The sequence below is a fragment of the Manis javanica genome, chromosome 3 (assembly GCF_040802235.1).
Source record: "Manis javanica isolate MJ-LG chromosome 3, MJ_LKY, whole genome shotgun sequence".
NCBI lineage: Eukaryota > Metazoa > Chordata > Mammalia > Pholidota > Manidae > Manis > Manis javanica.
The window spans coordinates 164,563,415-164,585,440 of record NC_133158.1 but is presented as its reverse complement, the minus strand read 5'-3'; the positions used below and the strand labels follow the sequence as shown (position 1 = coordinate 164,585,440).

The window sequence follows — 22,026 nt, the reverse complement described above, 5'->3', positions numbered from 1 at the left end:
GTGAAAGTAGGTGCCCGCTCGTGGCCCAAGTCGCCGACCGCCGCGCCAGCTCCCCACGGAACGTGCGCGGCGCTCACGGGGCTCGCCTCGCCGGGGCCCGAGGAGCGGGGAGAGGTCCCGCTTCTCCCCATTCCGCCGGCGCGCCTCGCCAGCCGGTCACTTCGCCGCCGCCGAGCCAGCCCGGTCCAGCTGCGGCGAGCTCGGCCGGACCCGCGCGCACGGGCGACACGCATCCCGCAGCCGCTTCCGCAAGTCGCCCGCAGCCCGAGCCCGGCGGGTCCAAGCCGCGGGCCCGAGAGGCCCTTCTGTCCGGCCCGCGCCCGGGGGCCTCCGCGCTGAGGTGGGGTAACACGGAGAGGGCTGAGTCCCGGAGGAGCCGACGGGCAAGATAGTGGGGTACGTGCGGAAAATGCAACGGCCCCCACCCCCGGACGAGAGGAGGTGAGGGCCGCGCGCAGCACGGTTCCCCCGCCCTCACCCCCGGGACGCCCGGGCTGCCGGATCTCCCGGACTCCGACACTCCCCGGTCCGCCCCGCTACTCACCGTTATGGCGCCCTCTCCTGCTTTCTGCGCTCTGACGCCTGGGGTTGTCCGCCTGCTCCTCGTTGCGTCCGTAGGAACGTTCTTCTCACTGCCTACGCCTCTCGCCGCCCTGCGCCTGGCTTACGACGTCGCGGCTTTACGACATGACGTTCCTTACACCTAGAAACGCTCACTCTACGGCAGCAACCTTGTTGCTAAGGAGACAGTTTGCGCCAATCCCGGAAGCCGCTGAGTTTGAATAGAGGGGCGAGGGAAAAGTTTCCCTCAGGTGTCGTGAATTCGGGGAGACTTCATTGAAAATAATAAAACATTACTGAGAAAGGGTGGGTTGGGAAGAAGGGGAAGAAGGGGCATTACGATTTGCACACATAATGTAGCGGGGTGGGGGAGGGTGCGGGGAAGGGAAGGCAGTACAGCACAGAGAAGACACGTAGTGACTCTATAGCATCTTACTACGCAGATGGACAGTGACTGTAACCGGGTATGTGATGGGGGACTTGATAATGGGGGAATCTAGTAACCGCCAGGTTGCTCATGTAACTCTATATTAATGACACCAAAAAAAATACGTCAAGAGGATCATACGCCACGGTCAATTGGGATTTATCTCAGGGATGCAAGGATGGTACAACATTTGAAAATCCATCAATATCATCCACCACATCAACAAAAAGGACAAAAACCACAAGATCATTTCCATAGATGCTGAAAAAGCACTCGACAAGATTCAACATCCATTCATGATAAAAACTCTCAACAAAATGGGTATACAGGGCAAGTACCTCAACATAATAAAGGCCATATATGATAAACCCACAGCCAGCATCATACTTAACAGCGAGAAGCTGAAAGCTTTTCCTCTAAGATCGGGAACAAGACAAGGATGCCCACTCCTACCGCTTCATTCAACATAGTACTGGAGGTCCTAGGCATGGCAGTCAGACAAAACAAAGAAATAAAAGGCATCCAGATTGGTAAGGAAGAAGTCAAATTGCCACTGTTTGCAGAGGACATGATATTGTACATAAAAAACCCTAAAGACTCCACTTCAGAACTACTCGAAGTAGTATCTGAATTCAGCAAAGTTGCAGGATACAAAATTAATACATAGAAATCTGTTGCATTCCTATACACTTAATGATGAACTAACAGAGAAATCAGGAAAACAATTCCACTCACAATTGCATCAAAAAGAATAAAATACCTAGGAATAACCAAGGAAGTGAAAGACCTATAAACTGAGAACTACAAGACATCCATGAGAGAAATTAAAGAAGATACCAATAAATGGAAACACATCCCATGCTCTTGGATAGGAAGAACTAATATTGTCAAAATGGCCATCCTGCCTAAAGCAATCTACAGATTCAATGCAATCCCTATCAAAATACCAACAACATTCTTCAACAAACTGGAACAAATAGTTCTAAAATTCATATGGAACCACAAAAGACCCCAAATAGCCAAAGCAATCCTGAGAAGGAAGAATAAAGTGGGGGAGATTTACACCTCCCAACTTCAAGCTCTACTACAAAGCCACAGTAATCAAGACATTTTGTACAGTCTCAAGAACAGACTCATAGATCAATGGAACATACTAGAGAGCCCTGATATAAACCCAAGCATATGGTCAATTAATATACGATAAAGGAGCCATGGACATACAATGGGGAAATGACAGCCTCTTCAAGAACTGGTGTTGGCAGAACTTGTCAGCTACATATAAGAGAATGAAACTGGATTATTGTCAAATGCTATACACAAAAGTAAACTTGAAATGAATCAAAGACATGAATGTAAGTCATAAAACCATTAAGCTCTTAGAAGAAAACATAGGCAAAACCCTCTGGAATGTAAACATGAGCAACTTTTTCATGAATATATCTCCCCAGGCAAGGGAAACAAAAGCAAAAATGAAGAAGTGGGACTACATCAAACTAAAAACCTTCTGTACAGCAAAGGACATCAGTAGAAAAAAGGCATCCTACAGTATGGGAGAATATATTCATAAATGGCATATCTGATAAGGGGTTGACATCCAAAATATATAAAGAGCTCACACACCTCAACAAACAACAAGCAAATAATTCAATTAAAAAATGGGTAGAGGATCTGAACAGACAGTTCTCCAGAGAAGAAATTCAGATGGCCAACAGGCACATGAAAAGATGCTCCACATCCCTAATCATCAGAGAAATGCAAATTAAAACAATGAGATATCACCTCACACCAGTTAGAAGGGCCAACATCCAAAAGACAAACAACAACAAATCCTGGCAAGGATGTAGAGAAAGGGGAACCCTCCTACACTGCTGGTGGGATTGTAAATTAGTTCAACCATTGTGGAAAGTAATATGGAGGTTCCTCAAAAAACTAAAAATAGAAATACCATTTGACCCAGGAATTCCACTCCTAAGAATTTACCCAAAATTCTCATATTCAAAAAGACATATGCACCTCTTTGTTTATCACAGCATTATTTACAATAGCCAAGAAATGGAAGCAACCTAAGCGTCCATCAGTATATGAATGGATTAAGAAGATGTGGTACATATACACAATGGAATATTATTCAGCCATAAGAAGAAAACAAATCCTACCACTTGCAACAACATGGATGGAGCCAGAGGGTATTATGCTCAGTGAAATAAGCCAGGCAGAGAAAGACAAGTACCAAATGATTTCACTCACTTGTGGAGTGTAAGAACAAAGCAAAAACTGAAGGAACAAAACAGCAGCAGACTCACAGAACCCACGAATGGACAAACGGTTACCAAAGGGAAAGGAACTGGGGAAGATGGGTGGGAAGGGAGGGATAAGGGGATTGAGGTTACATTATGATTGGCACACATAATGTAGTAGGGGGGCACAGGAAAGGCAGTATAGCACAGACCAGACAAGTAGTGACTCTATAGCCTTTTACTACACTGATGGACAGTGACTGTAATGGGGTATGCGGTGGGGATTTGACAATGGGGGAATCTAGTAATGCAGTGTTGCTCATGTGATTTTATATTAATGATACCAAAATAAAATTAACTTAATTAAAAAAAAGAAAGGAGGAAAAGATCAATTTATCACTATAATACTAGCAATGAACACTGAGAAACAAACAGAAAATACATTTACAATACCATCAAAAACTATTAATATGTAGAGATAAATGTGATAAAACATGTGAAAGACCAGTGTACTCCAAATTTAAATAAACATTGCTGAGAGACATTAAATAAGACCTAAACAAATGGAGCGATATGTTATGTTCATAGATCAACACATTCAGTAATGTTAAGATGCTAACTCTCCTCAAAGTGATCAGTATATTCAATAAAATTCCAGCAGGCTTTTTTTGTAGAAATCAATAAGCAAATTAGGAAATTTTCTAAATAGCCAAAACAATACTGGAAAAGAGCAAAAGTAAAAGACAGTGCCTAAGTATAGCCTAGAGAAGACAAGTAGTGACTCTATTGCACCTTACTATGCTGATGGACAGTGGCTGTAATGGGGTGGGTGGTGGGGACTTGATAATGGGGGCAATTTAGCTCATGTGATTGAATATTAATGATATCATAATTCAAAAAATACATATAAAAAAAATAGTCCTGGTGTTGAATCATGGTTCTGACATGAACCAGAAATGGAAAATGGTAAATAACTACACTGCTTTGAGCCTTCATCTCCTCCTCTATAAATGGAGGCAATTAAGCTGTTTTCTATGTGGGGCTGTGGTGAATATTAAAAGAAGATGAAGCAAACTCTGCACCCTGCCACATGATAAGCATCCATTAATGCCAGTTTCAGGTTTGACTTTCTTCCATAAAAATCAAGAAAGTAAAACATCACCTTAAGTGATGTGTCAAGTGAGAAAGCTTCATCCTATGGTACCTCAAATTCGTGAATTTTCTGCTGAATTTCTTGCATAGTTTTATTAGATGTCCTCAAAGCTGCCTTGATTAATTGCTTGTTTCAACACTTTGGTGAAATATGAGCAGGCAAAATGTCATTGTTGGTGAGAAGCATGATGTCCTGCAGAGAGCACAGCTCTGAATCCTGAGGGCCAAGTGTAAGCTATTGCCTCCCAGTTGGTAATTCTACCCTGTTCATGAGCATCAGATGGGAAACAAGCATTTTGCTTAAGACTGCAGGAGTCAGAGAGTGTGTTTAAGGATTACTATAGCTTACTTTGCATTTATGATTGCGTGGGCAATCCTGCACAATCCAGGGAACTTTCTGAAGGTAAGGACGGTAATTTACAGCCATGTGGTTTTGTCTGGAGGCTCAAGTCCGTGGTCTGTGGCCTACCTGCATGCTCCATTGCCTGCCTGATGGACCCGTTCCCCACCTGTACTATTTTCCCTCTTCTTGATGAAGCACTGCAGAATGAATGCAGAGACTGTGTGAGAGACAGAGGAGAGAGAATGTGTCTTAGAAAGGGAAACTGAATCTGTACAAAATTCTTTTCATTGTATTTTTAGCTTTCCAATCAATTGCAAAAAATCAGTTTTCATTCATTAAAACAGAAAATGGAATATAAAGTCAGTGCAAATCAGGCATCTTGTTGGCTATCTAAAGCTTGAAGGAACTTGGGAAATTCCTGTAGGTATTCAGGTAAACATCTATGAATGTTTCCTTTTAACTGTATTTTTAGATAATCGAAAACTAATTTAAGTAACTTTCCATGGCTTATGGTGACTTGTGAGCGTGTTTTATTTGAAGCTCCTTCAAAAAAAATAAAAGCACCATGTTTAAGTCAAATTCAGATTTTGAGGGGAAAGACAGGAATGGTAAAGTTAAGAGAAAACAGTAATTGAGCATCTAGTTTCGGTCTATTGCTTTTGAAAATGTGCCACATCCTGAAAGGAAATTCTGCTTATGTGTGCCACAGTCTCCAAAAGGAAAATGAAGATGTCGGTTAAGTTCTTCAATAAGCCAGTCCCAAAGAATTTCCTTTAAAGTGTTGTATATGCTTCTCCATTGAAAAACTTTAAGAAAAGTTATAACTCTGTTTTATGCTTTGAAAATAAATTTAACACATTAATTGTATTTATGGAGGAGAGTAGTAAATGTCCCGGAATGAATATACAGCCGTAATTTACTCGGAGGGAATTGCTACTGCCCGTAAATTTCTCCTACTCGCCTCTCCTGGTTTATGACATCAGCCAGCCTCACAAATGAATCACGGTTTTGTGTACCATCCAGTTCCTGCTTTGTGCAAATGTCCACTGAATGCTTACCAAATAGTATTTATTACTTATTGCATATTTTCTTTGCTAATTTTCTGGGAGATTAAGTATAGTCTGTATTTTATAGTGAGGTTCTTAGTTTATCTGAGCTGCATTCCATTTAATTTAGAAATACTTGGGTGCCATCAGCAGAATGTGGAGTGGATGCCAGGAGTGTCTTTACATTAGGAATTGAGAGAAGTTCTAAGAAAACCTCATCCTATGGGGAGGAGAATTGGGTACATGGCTTTAGTGTACTGTGTGGCCAGGTCTTGGCCATCAGGTGGAAGAGGTGATCCTAATGTGTGGTAGCGTGCATGATGCGAGTCCAGTGGTCATCAGCCACACTTGAGTTCTAGGGGAAAATGCTACATGAGTAAAACAAAGCAAAAAACAGAACTATCTTTACACACAAAATCTCCAACGTGTTGGGAGCCAAGGTCAGATTGCCTTTGGATCAGGGTGTCAAGACGTAACAGAAAAAATGGAGAGAGGCAAACTCCACCTCCCCAAAGGGCACTTCCCGCCTGGGTGACCTGACACGGATTTCCCCGGTGAGGTTCGGCAAGGACTCCGAGGCCACAGTGGCGGGAGCCATCAGTCAGGTCACATCAGCCCTGGGCAGAGCCCCGGGGCTGGTGGGACGGGGAAGTCACAGTCCTTGCTTGGCCTTCCTCCTGCCTGCGGAGCCGGGGAGGTTACTTCGTGTCGCACGAGGAGCTGCTGAGGCCTCGCCTTCATGGCTGCGGAGAAAAGGGGCTGTCAGCCCATCTGGCTGGTCCTCAGAGACTCAGAAGTCGGTGTGAGGTGACCGTAGGGACTGAAAAGTACCTCACGTGCCTGAGGGATGAAAGCCAGAATAATGCAATTTTTTAATAATACTGAGATTCTTCTTAGATATTAATACACAAATACAAATCTCAGGGGCAGTGTTGTGATGACAGAGGAAGCCATTTTCCATTGTTGAGAGTTCGGCACCTCAGTGTTTATTCAGTACCACCTCATGGAGCTTCAGTGTAAATGGACTGTGTGTGTAATTGGTTATTTATGTAGCTTTGTAGATCCGTAGAAAATTGCCCTCAGTCGTTTTCACATGTAATTGTGCTCAAAGTATTTGTGTTTTATCCTTTTACTCAGCAGGCGCTTGTACATCATATCCCTGGTGATTTGAAATATCAGGAAAGACAGTTTTTCAGAAATGAGAATACTATAGTTGAAATCTGCTCACCTGAAATACTCTACAGCAAGTCAGTTTCTTTTGGGTGAGCTGATTCCTTATTTTAGTTCCTCTTGATGTAAGGATTACGTTTATTGTGGAGCTGCTTTCCAGGTGGTCACTATAGTTTTTCTACATAAAGATTATATGGTTGCAAACAAAGGTTGTGGAATTTCCCTTTTATTGTTGTTTTCTGACTTGTAATTATTTTAATAAAAAAATGTTGTTTTCACAGCAAACTTTAGACAGTTCATGTAATTTCCTCCATATAGTTTTTCTAATGCAAGCCCAGTAACCATACCTAGTTGGTAGCAGCTTTCTCCCGCATGAAAAGTAATGTTACATTTATCAGTTGTAGCTAAAGTATTACCAAATTGTCTTTAATAGTGTAGCTTTGTAGTAGAGCTTGAAGTTAGGGAGCATAATCCTCCCAGCTTTATTCTTCCTTCTCAGGATTGCTTTGGCTATTTGGGGTCTTTTGTGGTTCCATATGAATTTTAGAACTATTTTCTCTAGTTTATTGAAGAAGGCTGTTGTTATTTTGATAGGAATTGCACTGAATCTGTAGATTGCTTTAGGCAGGATGGCCATTTTGACAATATCCTATCCATGAGCACGGGATGTGTTTCCATTTATTGGTATCTTCTTTAATTTCTCTCATGAGTGTCTTGTAGTTTTCAGAGTATAGGTCTTTCACTTCCTTGGTTAGGTTTATTCCCAGGTATTTTCTTCTTCTTGATGCAACTGTGAATGGAATTGTTTTCCTGATTTCTCTTTCTGCTAGTTCATTGCTATTATATAGGAATACCACAGATTTCTGGTTCCTGATTTTGGATCCTGCAACTTTGCTGAATTCAGATATTAGATCTAATCGTTTTGGAGTGGATTCTTTAGGGTTTTTTATGTACACTATCATGTCATCTGCAAACAGGGACAGTTTAACTTCTTCCTTGCCAATCTGGATGCCTTTTATTTCTTTGTGTTGTCTGATTGCTGTGGCTAGTACTTCCAGTACTATGCTCAATAGAAGTGGGAAGAGTAGGCATCCTTGTCTTGTTCCTGATCTTAAAGGAAAAGCTTTCAGCTTCTCTCTGTTGAGTATAATGTTGGCTGTGGGTTTGCCATATATCACCTTTATTATGTTGAGGTACTTGCCCTCTATACCCATTTTGTTGAGAGTTTTGGTCATGAATGGATGTTGAATTTTGTCAAATGCTTTTTCATCATCTTTGGAGATGATCATGTGGTTTTTGTCCTTTCGGGGGAGGGGCTGCAGCGATTTATTTATTTGTTTATTTATTTAGTTGTGGTTATTATTATTTTTTTTAACAACATTATGTTTACTAGGCTCTCCCCTACCTCAAGTCCCCCCAACAAACCCCATTATACTCACTGTCCATCAGCATAGTAAGATGCTGTAGAATCACTACTTGTCTTCTCTGTGTTGCACAGCCCTCCCCTTTCCCACACCCCCACATTATACATGTTAATCATAGTTCCCCCTTTCTTCCCCGCCCCTTCCTCCCATTCTTCCCTACCCTCCCATTCTCCCCAGTCTCTTTCCCTTTGGTAACTGTTAGTCCATTCGTGGGTTCTGTGATTCTGCTGCTGTTTTGTTCCTTCAGTTTTTCCTTTGTTCTTATACTCCACAGATGAGTGAAATCATTTGGTACTTGTCTTTCTCTGCCTGGCTTATTTCACTGAGCATAATACCCTCTAGCCCCATCCATGTTGTTGCAAATGGTAGGATTTGTTTTCTTCTTATGGTTGAATAATATTCCATTGTGTATATGTACCACCTCTTCTTTATCCATTCATCTACTGATGGACACTTAGGTTGCTTCCATGTCTTGGCCATTGTAAATAGTGCTGTGATAACCATAGGGGTGCATCTGTCTTTTTCAAACTGAGTGCTGCATTCTTAGGGTATATTCCTAGAAGTGGAATTCCTGGGTCAAACGGTAAGTCTATTTTGAGCATTTTGAGGAACCTCCATACTGTTTTCCACAATGGTTGAACTAATTTACATTCCCACCAACAGTGTAGGAGGGTTCCCCTTTCTCCACAACCTCGCCAACATTTGATGTTGTTTGTCTTTTGGATGGTAGCTATCCTTACTGGTGTGAGGTGATATCTCATTGTGGTTTTAATTTGCATTTCTCTGATAACTAGCGATGTGGAGCATCTTTTCATGTGTCTGTTGGTGATCTGAATTTCTTCTTTGGAGAACTGTCTGTTCAGTTCCTCTGACCATTTTTTAATCGGATTATTTGCTTTTTGTTTGTTGGGGTGCATGAGCTCTTTGTGTATTTTGGATGTCAAGCCTTTATCGGATCTATCATTTACGAATATATTCTCCCATACTGTAGGGTACCTTTTTGTTCTATTGATGGTGTCCTTTGCTGTACAGAAGCTTTTCAGCTTGATAAAGTCCCACTTGTTCATTTTTGCTTTTGTTTTCCTTGCCCGGGGAGATATGTTCATGAAGAAGTCGCTAATGTTTATGTCCAAGAGATTTTTGCCTATGTTTTTTTCTAAGAGTTTTATGGTTTCATGACTTACATTCAGGTCTTTGATTCATTTTGAATTTACTTTTGTATGTGGGGTTAGACAGTGATCCAGTTTCGTTCTCTTACATGTAGCTGTCCAATTTTGCCAGCACCATCTGTTGAAGAGACTGTCATTTCCCCATTGTATGTCCATGGCTCCTTTATCGAATATTAATTGACAATATATTTTTGGGTTAATGTCTGGAGTCTCTAATCTGTTCCACTGGTCTGTGGCTCTGTTCTTGTGCTAGTACCAAGTTGTCTTGATTACTGTGGCTTTGTAGTAGAGCTTGAAGTTGGGGAGTGAGATTCCCCCCACTTTATTCTTCTTTCTCAGGATTGCTTTGGCTATTCGGGGTCTTTGGTGTTTCCATATGAATTTTTGAACTATTTGTTCCAGTTTGTTGAGGAATGTTGTTGGTAATTTGATAGGGAATGCATCAAATCAGTATATTGCTTTGGGCAGGATGGCCATTTTGACAATATTAATTCTTCCTAGCCAAGAGCATGGGATGAGTTTCCATTTGTTAGTGTCCCCTTTAATTTCTCTTAAGAGTGTCTTGTAGTTTTCAGGGTATAGGTCTTTCACTTCCTTGGTTAGGTTTTTTCCTAGGTATTTTATTCTTTTTGATGCAATTGTGAATGGAATTGTTTTCCTGATTTCTCTTTCTATTGGTTCATTGTTAGTGTATAGGAAAGCCACAGATTTCTGTGTGTTAATTTGTATCCTGCAACTTTGCTGTATTCCGATATCAGTTCTAGTAGTTTTGGAGTGGAGTCTTTAGGGTTTTTTATGTACAGTATCATGTCATCTGCAAATAGTGACAGTTTAACTTCTTCTTTACCAATCTGGATTCCTTGTATTTCTTTGTTTTGTCTAATTGCCATGGCTAGGACCTCCAGTACTATGTTAAATAACAGTGGGGAGAGTGGGCATCCTTGTCTTGTTCCTGATCTTAAAGGAAAAGCTTTCAGCTTCTTTCTGCTAAGTATAATGTTGGCTGTGGGTTTGTCATATATGGCCTTTATTATGTTGAGGTACTTGGCCTCTGTACCCATTTTGTTGAGAGTTTTTATCATGAATGGATGTTGAATTTTGTCAAATGCTTTTTCATCATCTTTGGAGATGATCATGTGGTTTTTGTCCTTTTTGTTGATGTGGTGGATGATGTTGATGGATTTTCAAATGTTGTTCCATCCTTGCATCCTTGGAATAAATCCTACTTGATCATAATGGATGATCTTTCTGATGTAGGTTTGAATTCAGTCTGTTAATATTTTGTTGATTATTTTTGCATGTATGTTCGTCAGGGATATTGGTCTGTAATTTTCTTTTTTGTGTTCTGTCTGCCTGATTTTGGTATTAGGGTGATGCTGGCCTCATAGAGTGATCTTGGAAGTACTCCCTGTTCTTCTACTCAGTGGAACACTTTCAGGAGGATGGGTATGAGGTCTTTAGTACATATTTGATAAAATTCAGTGGTAAAGCCATCTGGTCCAGGGGTTTTGGTCTTAGGTAGTTTTTTGATTACCAATTCAATTTCATTGCTGGTAATTGGTCAGTTCATATTTTCTGTTTCTTTCTGGGTCAGCTTTGGAAGGTTGTATTTTTCTAGAAAGTTGTCCATTTCTTCTAGGTTACCCAGTTTGTTAGCATATAATTTTTCATAGTATTCTTTAATAATTCTTTGTATTTCTGTGGTATTGGTGGTGATTTTTCCTTTTGCATTTCTGATTCTGTTAATATGCATAGACTACCTTTTTTTCTTGATAAGTCTGGCTAGGGGTTTGTCTATTTTGTTTATTTTCTCAACGAACCAGCTCTTGCTTTCATTGATTCTTTCTATTGTTTTATTCTTCCCAATTTTATTTATTTGTGCTCTAATCTTTATTATGTCCCTCCTTCTACTGACTTTGGGCCTCATTTGTTCTTCTTTTTCTAGTTTTGTTAATTGTGAGTTTAGACTTTTCTTATGGGATTGTTCTTCTTTTCTGCGGTAGGCCTGTATTGCAATATACTTTCCTCTTAGCAATGTCTTGTCTGCGTCCCACAGATTTTGAGGTGTTGAATTGTTGTTGTCATTTGTCTCCATATATTGCTTGATCTCTGTTTTTATTTGGTCATTGATCCATTGGTTATTTAGGAGCATGTTGTGAAGCCTCCATGTGTTTGTGGGGTTTATCTTTTTTTTTTTTTTTTTGCGTAATTTATTTCTAGTTTCCTACCTTTGTGGTCTGAGCAAGTAGTTGGCACAATTTCAATCTTTTTTAATTTACCGAGGCTCTTTTTGTGACCTAGTATATGATCTATTCTTGAAAATGTTCCATGTGCACTTGAGAGGAATGTGTATTCTGCTGCTTTTGGGTGTAGAGTTCTGCAGATGTCTGTTAGGTCCGTCTTTTCTAATGTGTTGTTCAGTACCTCTGTCTCCTTACTTATTTCAGTCTTGTTGATCTGTCCTTTGGAGTGAGTGGAGAGTTGAAGTTTCCTAGAATGAATGCATTGTATTCTGTTTCCCCTTTTAATTCTGTTAGTATTTGTTTCACATATGTAGGTGCTCTTGTGTTGGGTGCATAGATATTTATAATGGTTAAATCTTCTTGTTGGATTGACCCCTTTATCATTATGTAATGTCCTTCTTTGTCTCTTGTGACTTTCTTTGTTTTGAAGCCTATTTTGTCTGATACAAGTACTGCAACTCCTGCTTTTTTCTCTCTGTTAGTTGCATGAAATATCTTTTTCCATCCCTTCACTTTTAGTCTGTGTATGCCTTTGGGTTTAAAGTGAGTCTCTTGTAGGCAGCATATAGATGGGTCTTGTGTTTTTATCCATTCAGTGACTCTATGTCTTTTGATTCATGCTTTCAGTCCATTTACATTTAGGGTGATTATTGACATGTATGTACTTATTGCCATTGCAGGCTTTAGATTCGTGGTTACCAAAGGTTCAAGGTTAATTTTCTTACTATCTGAGAGTCGAACATAACTCACCTAATATGCTATTATAAACACAATCTAAAGGTTCTTTTTTTCTCCTGTTTTCTTCCTCCTCCATTCTTTATATATTAGGTATCATCTTCTGTACTCTTTGTATCCCTTGTTTGACTTTGGGGATAATTGATTTAATTTTGCATTTGCTTAGTAATTAACTGTTTTTCTTTCTTTACTGTGGTTTTATTACCTCTGGTGACAGCTATTAAACCTTAGGAACCCTTCCATCTATAGCAGTCCCTCCAAAATATACTGTTGAGACAGTTTGTGGGAGGTAAATTCTCTCAGCTTTTGTTTATCTGGAAATTGTTTAATCCCTCCTTCAAATTTAAATGATAATCTTGCCAGATAAAGTATTCTTGTTTCGAGGCCCTTCTGCTTCATTGCATTAAATATGTCATGCCACTCCCTTCTGGCCTGTAAGGTTTCTGCTGAGAAGTCTGATGTTAGCCTGATGGGCTTTCCTATGTATGTGATCTTATTTCTCTCTCTGGCTGCTTTTAATAGTCTGTCCTTATCCTTGATCTTTGCCAGTTTAATTATTGTATGTCTTGGTGTTGTCTTCCTTGGATCCCTTGTGTTGGGAGATCTGTGCACCTCCATGGCCTGTGAGACTATCTCATTCCCCATATTGAGGAATTTTTCAGCAATTACTTCCTCAAAGACATTTTCTATCCCCTTTTCTCTCTCTTCTTATTCTGGTATCCCTATGATGCGAATATTGTTCTGTTTGGATTGGTCACACAGTTCTCTCAATATTCTTTCATTGTTAGAGATCCCTTTTTCTCTCTGTGCCTCAGCTTCTTTGTATTCCTATTCTCTAATTTCTGTGTCATTTATCGTCTCCTCCACCTTCTCTAATCTTCTTTTAATACCCTCCATTGTGTTCTTCAATGATTGGATTTCCATCCTAAATTCGTTCCTGTGTCCTTGAATATTTTTCTGTACCTCCATGAGCATGTTAATGATTTTTATTTTGAAATCCCTTTCAGGAACATTCATGAGGTCACTTTCATTTGAATCTTTCTCTGGTGTTGTATTCATAATTTTACTTTGAACCAGGTTCCTTTGGCATTTCATATTTGTATATGGTTGCCTCTAGTGCCCAGAAGCTCTACTCTCTGGAGCTGCTCAGCCCATGAATCAATGTCAGGGGTCTCAGGGTAGCGGTATTGGTGCCTGGGGGGAGGAAAGTGCTGTTTCCTGCTTCCCACCCACTCTGCCTGTTTCCACTGTCAGAAGCAATAGGCCAAGTACACAGGTATAAGCTTCTATGTTTTGTGTTTGTAGTTGCTATAGACAGGGCTTCCCTCTGGTTGGCCTAACACCAGGGTAGGGTTTGCTGGTTTGTGAGCCAGGTGGGGTGGCCGATAGAAAGGCACAGTAGGCTGCCTATCACGGAGGAGGTCCTTGGAGCTGTGTAGCCAGCCAGAGAGCTGGAGCACCTGAAGATCGTGAAAATTCTCAACCTGCTGGGCAGAGTGCACCTGAACACTTTGTCTACCTGTCCTTTCTCCTGAACAGTAATCTCTGTGCATTCCTTTCCCCTTTAGCAGCCGTCTTGCTGTTAGGAAGTCTCTCAGACTGCCCGCCTTTCTTTTGTCCCAGAGCAGCCAGATATCAATCCCTGCTTTCCACAAGTGTCTGGAATCTCAATCTCTCCAGGAATTCTGCCTGTCTTAGGTTTCCAACTCCCTAATCAAGAGAGTACTATGAAAGCACTATGAAATGTAAGTTTGTGCTCCCAGAGCAGGTCTCCGGAGTTAGGTATTCAGCAGTTCCAGGCCTTCACCCACTCCCTGCTCCATTTCTCTTCCTCCCACTGGTGAGCTCATGTGGGGTTAGCACTTGGGTCCTGCCTGGCTACAGCTTTGATACAGTACCCTGTTCTGTGAGGTTTATTCTTTTCTCCAGGTGTATGCAGTTTGGCACAGTCCTCCATCCTGTTGCTCTTCAGGATTAGTTGTATTAATTGTATTTTCGTATTATATGCAGTTTTAAGAGGAAGCCTCTGTCTCACCTCTCACACCACCATCTTTAATCCTTCTCCCCTCCTCTCTTTACTATTTTTATGACTTTTTTGTACTGTATTCTCTTTAATTGTTACATGTGACATGATTTCACATCAACAGTTAATAACATGGAGTAGAAAATACACTTTCAAAGCAGGTATGTGGTTTTGAAATTGTAGTGTACTAATATTAATGATCATACCCAAATGCTTTTTTATAATTGTTTATTGCCTGATAAAGAGGGAAATGAATTTGGCATTTAGTAAACTCAGATACTCATTTTGACACAAGAAAGGAAAAAAGGACATTTGTTATAATTTCTTTTTAATTATTTTTCCCTATCCTTAGAAAACAGCATCAAACTGTTTAGAACAAAGATTTTACTTTGTGGTTTTTAAGTGAGATGTGGCATGGTATGGTGGTGGAAGAAGAGGGAGAGTGGGTGTGGAGTGATATTTGGGTGTGAGTACCAGCTCTTCCCCAGTGCTAAATGTGTAATCTTTTGGAATAGAATTTTCTTGCCTATTAAGTGGGGGTAAATAACTGTGTGTTTTTCATAAGAATGAAATCACATGTAAATCACTGGCATACAGTTGTCATACATCAGTGTTATATATAGTATGCTTGAAAACTAGTGATGGGAAGAACATGTTTTACCAAAAAGATTAACACTACCATTCCACTGCATTGGTATCTTTAAAAGATATTTTTTTGTACTTGATTTGTATTTAGTTAACAGATTTTATAAACTGACACTTGGGGACTGAATATCAGTTCATAATCTGCTATCCCAGTCTTATATGTGACATTTAATTTTTAATCTACCTTTAGAAAAACCTTTTTGTTAACTAGATTTTTAAAAATACTTTAATTGTTTATGTGGAATTAATGGGATTAATACATTAATCAAGTAAAATAGAAATCAAATGTACAAATATGCATGACTTGACTTATTTTTCCTACAACTCTTGAAGCATGATCAAAAACAGAATGATCAGAGCCAAAACAGCTCCTGTGACGTGACTGCCCTCACATGGTGTCAGTGTCCTTGCGGAGCATCACTCCCTAGGGCTAGACTCAAGGTCGGATAATGATTGTGTGCTGAATTTATGTTGAACCCCTACACAGAATCTTTAGATGTTTAAGTTCACTTGCTCAGTAAATATGAGAGCCTTTTCAGCATTACTCTTGTGCTGCAAGGCCTTGAGCCCTCTGGCTGGTCCATTTAGATCTTCAGCATTTCGTTGCGTTCCCTCCAAATCTGTGGATCAGAGGGAGGGGGGAGCTGGCAAGTGGCTCCCAAACAGGGACCTGAAACTCAGAGCGGGGAAGCTCCTGAAGGTCGTCGATCCCATAAGATTCCCAGGAAAGCATACGTACGGACAGGATCGAGATGTCAGGGACACGCTAATGGGCCAAAATGAAACTAAAGCAGATAAACTGGAGGATTACTTAAAATTACTCCATGCCCTCCTAAAAACATCATAAGTGAAAATTTCTAAGAAAGATTTTGCTCAACTTCACAAATATATTAAAAAACATTGTTACTGGTTGCCCCCACAAGGAACCCTCAGACAGGCTGATTGGAGCAATGTATTAAGAGATTTCAAAAAGGCTCACAGACAGGGAAACGTCATCCCTCTTCCTATTTGGGTGGATCAGTGGCCCCTCAATAAAGAAAAACTGGCAGCGTTACACACATTAGTTCAAGAACAGCTATAGTTGAATAGGTTTGAAATCTCCACAAGCCTGTGGAATTCCCCTGTATTTGTTATAAAAAAGAAGTCCGGAAAATCGAGACTCTTATATAACTTAAGACAAATTAATGCAGTCCTTGAACCTACAAGACCTTTACAACAAGACCTCCCTTCTCCGGCTGTGATTCCGAAAGATTGGGACATAGCTACCATTGATCTTAAAGATTTTTTTTTTTTTTTTACAATTCCTTTAGCTTTGGCAGATAGGGAAAAGTTTGCTTTTACTGTGCCCTCAAATTCACAAGCTCCTTCAGAAAGATTCCAATGGAGAGTACTTCCTCAAGGAATGTTAAAAAGCCCTACAATTTGTCAAAATTACGTGCACTGGGCTCTCTTGTCCCCTCCTGGTGTGAGCCAGGAGCTCTGTCTGTCCTCTCACTTTTTCTCCAAATAATAGCCTCCCCTTAGCTCTCCTACCTTGACTGTTTGCAAACTTCATTCTTCTACTCTTCAAACAAGAAGCCCCAGCATCATTTCTGGGGGCTTGTCTGGGATAACTTCAGAGGTGAGTATCGGCATCCAAGCCTGCCTTTTCTTTCACTGTCCTTATGGAAGGGAGCCGTCTATGGCACACAACATCGGGCGCTCATCAGCCACTTAAATGGGACTAGCCCGGCTGCCATTCTCAAAGTCTCGAGCCACAGGTTCCCCTGCATCTCCGTCAGTGGATCCCCCGTCTCCCTCGGGAGCCAGGAACGTCACCTGAGTGGAGGCCAGGATTCCCTTTCAGAGACATCTCCTTGGATGCGAGGGACTGAGGAAGGCCGTGGGCACCTGCAAGAGTCAAGGCTGAGGCCACACTTCAGTGGCTTCTCAAAGGGCCGCATGTCTGGAATCAGACCCCGACAGCCCGACTGGGTGTCCATGAGGAGTGACTCTCTCTGTCTCTCTGGCTTCCAGCCTGCTTCTTCAGGCCGCCCTGGCTTCCAAGTGAGGCAGGGGACGTTCCTGTCTTCTAACTTCATCAGTTTCACAGACCTGATGCCCAACACTGCAAGGTAGGAGATCCACGCTCTGCTCTTATTCCTGACTAAATGCTGTACTCTGTATCTCATAAAATGTGTCTGGGCACCCGTGAGCCACTTAAAAGACGATTAGCATCAGTTACCAGTCTTAAGTCTCTGATTAGAAAGGCTTGGCCCCTGAGAGAAGTATACAATATAATAAGGTTATGCAGCAAAATGTATTTTGATGCAAAGAAGGGAAATGGTAAAAAATCACGTAGAATTCAATATGGAACTAGTTTTCTAAATTTTTTTGGTCAAAATCTATTCTACTTATTGGGTTCATCATTATCTTCAAAAATTGGGAAGTTTTTAAACTAGACTCCCTGAAACAGAAGAAATTTATCTTCTGCAGTACAGCTTGGCTTTAAATAACTGGTGCTAGAATTGTACTTGCATTTCATTTCCACCCCACTGGACACACACAGTCCCTATCAGTACAGAGCCTTCATCGGCCCTGTTCATCTGGGGCCGTCTAAACCTTTACCCAGTTATGTAAACTTAGAGTGCATTCTTGAAAACTGAGACACTTTAAATCAAATAAGCTAAAAAGAAAGAAGGCAATTGAATATCAGTAACTCAAATCTTTGTATCAGTTTATCTGTCTGTGTATATTTTCTTTTATGAAAAGTGTTGCTAACTGTAGTCATTGCATCTCAATCTGTTTGTGTGTCTAAGTGTGTAAGTGAGAAATATTTTTCTACCACCAGATGGTATGAATAAGAATTAATTGATTTAAAAACAAGCACTTATAAAAATTGAGCATTCTAAAACTTCCAGAAATTTTTGATAGAAGATATTAAGCATTAATGCTAATTTAAGTTGAACTAAAAATGGACATATCCTTATGGTTATCAGCTACCTAAGTTTACCTAAGTCATTTAAGTTGATGTTATCTGTTAAATCTTTCAAGAATAAAATGCTTAGAGGCTTGACTTTGTCTAATGTTTGGTAAAAGTTTTGTAAGTAATCTAGCATAGTTGCTGGGAATGAGTAAACTAAATAAGTGTAGCAAGTGAACACCTCAATAATTGTGTGTTACAGTGTTATATACCTACAAACAGCCTGAGAATCATTGTGGCAACCTTAAATCTTAAAGTTTTGCTAAGTTAAGTAGACATATTTTGTGCTTAGTGAGAGATTGTTCTGTGAGGCACACAGTTTCAGGAATTATAAAATCTGTTCATAAATTTGTCAATCTAAAGAATGCTGGTATAAGTTTACAGGAGCCTACTTCTCACTGTTCACTGAAAATTAAAGTTCCTAATGGTTTTAAGTTCTAATTAAAGCTACTTAAAATAATAAGGAAAACATTTCCTTCTGCATGCTAAAGAATGTGCCTTTTGAGAAAAGAAAGTAACTTAGTTCTAAAGTACAGCTGTTTATTTAAAGAGGAAGAACTCTAAATGTAAAAAAAATTGTAGAAACTTTGTGGAAGAATTGATATGGTCATGCTATGTAAAATTAAAGCAAATTAGTCTCGATATCAAGTACACAGCAAATTAGAATTTTGTTTTCAGTTAAAAGGACAAAGTTTTCTTAAACTGTTAGTTTGCTCTTAAAGTTGAAAAATTGCAAAAAGTTTTCCAATTGATTTATCAAAGCGGCTTCTCAAGCTTAAAGTCTCAATGAGTTGTCTGAGTATTTAAGAAAATGAGATCTTAATATTAAAAGGACTAAAAGCTAAACTTTGCTAACTGTGTAACCTTCTGTATTTGCCTTTGAGGTATTTTGTTGTCATTCTGGTTAAATGGATAAGTATTGCTTCATCGCAACCTGTAATCATTTCTAGAGTGGATTACTAGGCCAAAGGGTATTAGGAATGTACTGAAGTTCAGTCTCAGCCTTGATATTCTGCCAGTATTTGACATTTAAGTTTGGCTTTAGCCAAATAACAAAATGCCTACCTGTAATCACTTCTGAGTTGCCTAACCTTGTCATCAGTGATTCCGGGTAGCCCTGGATATAAACAAATCCATCTAGTCAACCAAACTCCTGCTTCACCTGATGACTGTGATAGGTAGAATAATGTCCCTGCCCTCAGAGATGTCCCATGTCCTAATACCTAGAACCTGTGAAAATGTCAGGTTACATGGCAAAGGGCAATTAAGTTTGCAGATAGAAATCAAGTCTGCTAATCAGCTCATTTTAAAATAGGTTATCCTGGATTATCCAGATGGCAACAGTGTAATCTCGATGGTCCTTAAAAGTGGAAGAAGGAAGCTGAAAAGGAGAGGAAGGAGGAGGCATGAGTACTGAGGAATGGTCAGATAGGTGGTTTAGAAGATGGAAGAAAGGGGCCATGAACCAAGGAAAGTAGGAAGCCTCTAGAAGCTACAAAAGGCAAGGAAATGGAATCTTCCCTATTGTCACCTTGATTTTAGCTCCCTGTCAGACCATGGGCCCTATTACAGGAGCTAATTATACATCTTTACTAATATTAGAATATTCAAACAGATGGGGATAAAATTTTAATGAAGAGATTTAAAGAAATGGAAGCATCCAGATGCCATTAGATGTTCCTCTCACCAATGTCCAGTCATCCATCTGTGACCTAATAGATCCTTGTTTCATGTCAGGTTTGAATAAACTCAAATCTCAAGTCCAAAATCTTTCGTAGGTTGGGACACCACCACTGCCACTACCACCATGTTCTCCTACAGCTCTGGGACTGTTTACTCCTTTAGTAGATGTCAAAACTCCCATTCTTGCTTTTTTGTGGCTCTCACCCCAACAGAAGAAATTATTACTTTATGTGACTTTGGTCAATCTGAGGGAACAGAAATAATAAAAATATTTATGGAAGGCTTTAGACGTTGTAAGGTCTTCACAGACATTATCTTGAGTGATCCTTTCAGCATACATGTAGTGGAGAGGGCAGTTTTGATATAATGATTTATCAGAAATGCATATTTGGTCATTCAGATGTATTTGGTTTTCATCCACGGTTCCTAAAAACACCTCAGAGCCATAAAGTTAAATTAGCTGTCTTGTTATTGAGGAAGGTAATTTTTTGACTCCCCCTCAGGGCAGCGCTGGCAGCCAGGAGGACCCGCCATGTGGTCAGAGGACTGGAACTTTCAGTCCCACCCCCTGACCTCCAAGGAGGAGAGAAGGGCTGGAGGCTGAATCAACCAATGGCCAGTGACTTAGTCAATCATGACTACGTATTGAAGCCTCCATAAAAACCCAAGAGAACATCATTTTGGTCCTTTTCCCTTTCTTGGAGAGCATCCATGGTTGGGGAAACAGCATTTTTTCATGTGCCACCAAGCCAGGCCCCAAGCTCTATGGGGCAGCGACTCCCTTACTGGAATCTCAACCTATGTATCTCTTCATCTGGCTGTTAATTCATATTCTTTAATAAACTGGTAAATTGTTAAGTGTTTCCCTGAGTTCTGTGAGCTGCTCTAGCAAATTAATCTAACATCAGGAGGAGGTCATTGGAACCTCCAATCTGTAGCTGGTGGTTAGAAGCACAGGGAAGAGCCTGGGGCCTGTGACTGGCATCTGAGGTTAGGCGTGAAGGACAGTCCTATAGGACCAAGCCCTCAGCCTATGGAATATGATGATATCTCTGGGTAGACAGCATCAGAATTGAGTTGAATTAAATCAAATCTTTGAAAACCTACTGGTGTCCAAGAATCCTTGGAACACTGTATGTGGAACCCCTCTTCCCACATTGGAATTGAGTCTTGGGAACCTATTCAGGGGAAACAACTGCTGTTCCCATTTTACAGATGCAGAGGCTGAGCCTCAGAGAAGTAAGGGCATCCAAGGTCACAGGCTGTGAGTGGTGGTATGTGGACTTGAGTGGGGTTCTCAGATCCTGGGTTCCTTTCTCATTTGTGTGGCCACATACATGGCTGCAGTGTCGATGCTCTCAGCTGCTTTGGGAGCCTTCCGGGTCCTTCCGTCAACCACCCTACTTTCTGCAGGAGAAGGCCACGACACGGTCCTATGGCAAAGAAGTCCTTTCCACTTTTGCCATCTTCCCCAAATTGAAGAACAACACTTGTCTACTCCAGACACACTCAACTCCAGCCTCCTAACACTTCTCACAGCTTTTCTGGACAGAACAGATTCTCCTTTGAGGGCTGTATAACAGAAAAATCATACCTGGGTTCAGGAATCTGTTTCTTACAAGCCATTTAATTATCAAATCATACAATAAAGGCTGGCCTTTGAGGTAAGCCCTGACCCTACATTCAAGACTCCCTCTTTTTACTTCTGGCCTTTGCTGATACATTTCTGAAATGGGATGCCTCTTCCTTTATTGTTTTAAAGCTGAGCTATTAGAAGTGTCTTTCATCTGCCCATAGGTAAGTTGTTTTTCTTAATAAAAATATTCTTTCAAATTAAATGCTATTTTTGTTTTAAAAAAGCAATTCATACTTAATAGAGAAAACAAATCATTTAAGAGGAAAAAATCATCCCTAGTTTCATCCTGAAACCATTACTTCTGGCATTTTCGGTTTTTTATTCATAAATGTCTCTGCATGTCTACTATGTGATGTAATTCTCAACTGATACGTTAAGTGACTTTCCGTAACTGCTTTTATAGAATCACGGAATTTAGATTTAGAAGGAATCTAGAGGCCTTCAAGTCCTTTCTTCCTGGTTTGAAGATTTCTCTTACTTGGACCTTGCCTGTTGTTGCCCAGACACTGCTTGCAGCTTCCAGGGACTGGAGTCTAGTTTGCACCAAAACCACCCATTCTAGGTCTGGAA

At 40.5% G+C, this 22,026-nt stretch overlaps 1 protein-coding gene across 2 annotated transcripts in view; it reads right to left on the bottom strand.

Moving 5' to 3' along the window:
* The window catches only part of LOC140848495 (1-phosphatidylinositol 4,5-bisphosphate phosphodiesterase eta-1-like), a 254,577-nt gene extending 253,733 nt beyond the window's left edge, over nt 1-844 (bottom strand). For both annotated transcript variants that reach the window (XM_073232297.1, XM_073232298.1), the window contains exon 1: nt 545-844. The gene's annotated coding sequence lies outside the window, so the exon portion shown is untranslated. The remainder of the gene's footprint in view (nt 1-544) is intronic.
* Nucleotides 845-22,026: the final 21,182 nt, after the last annotated feature.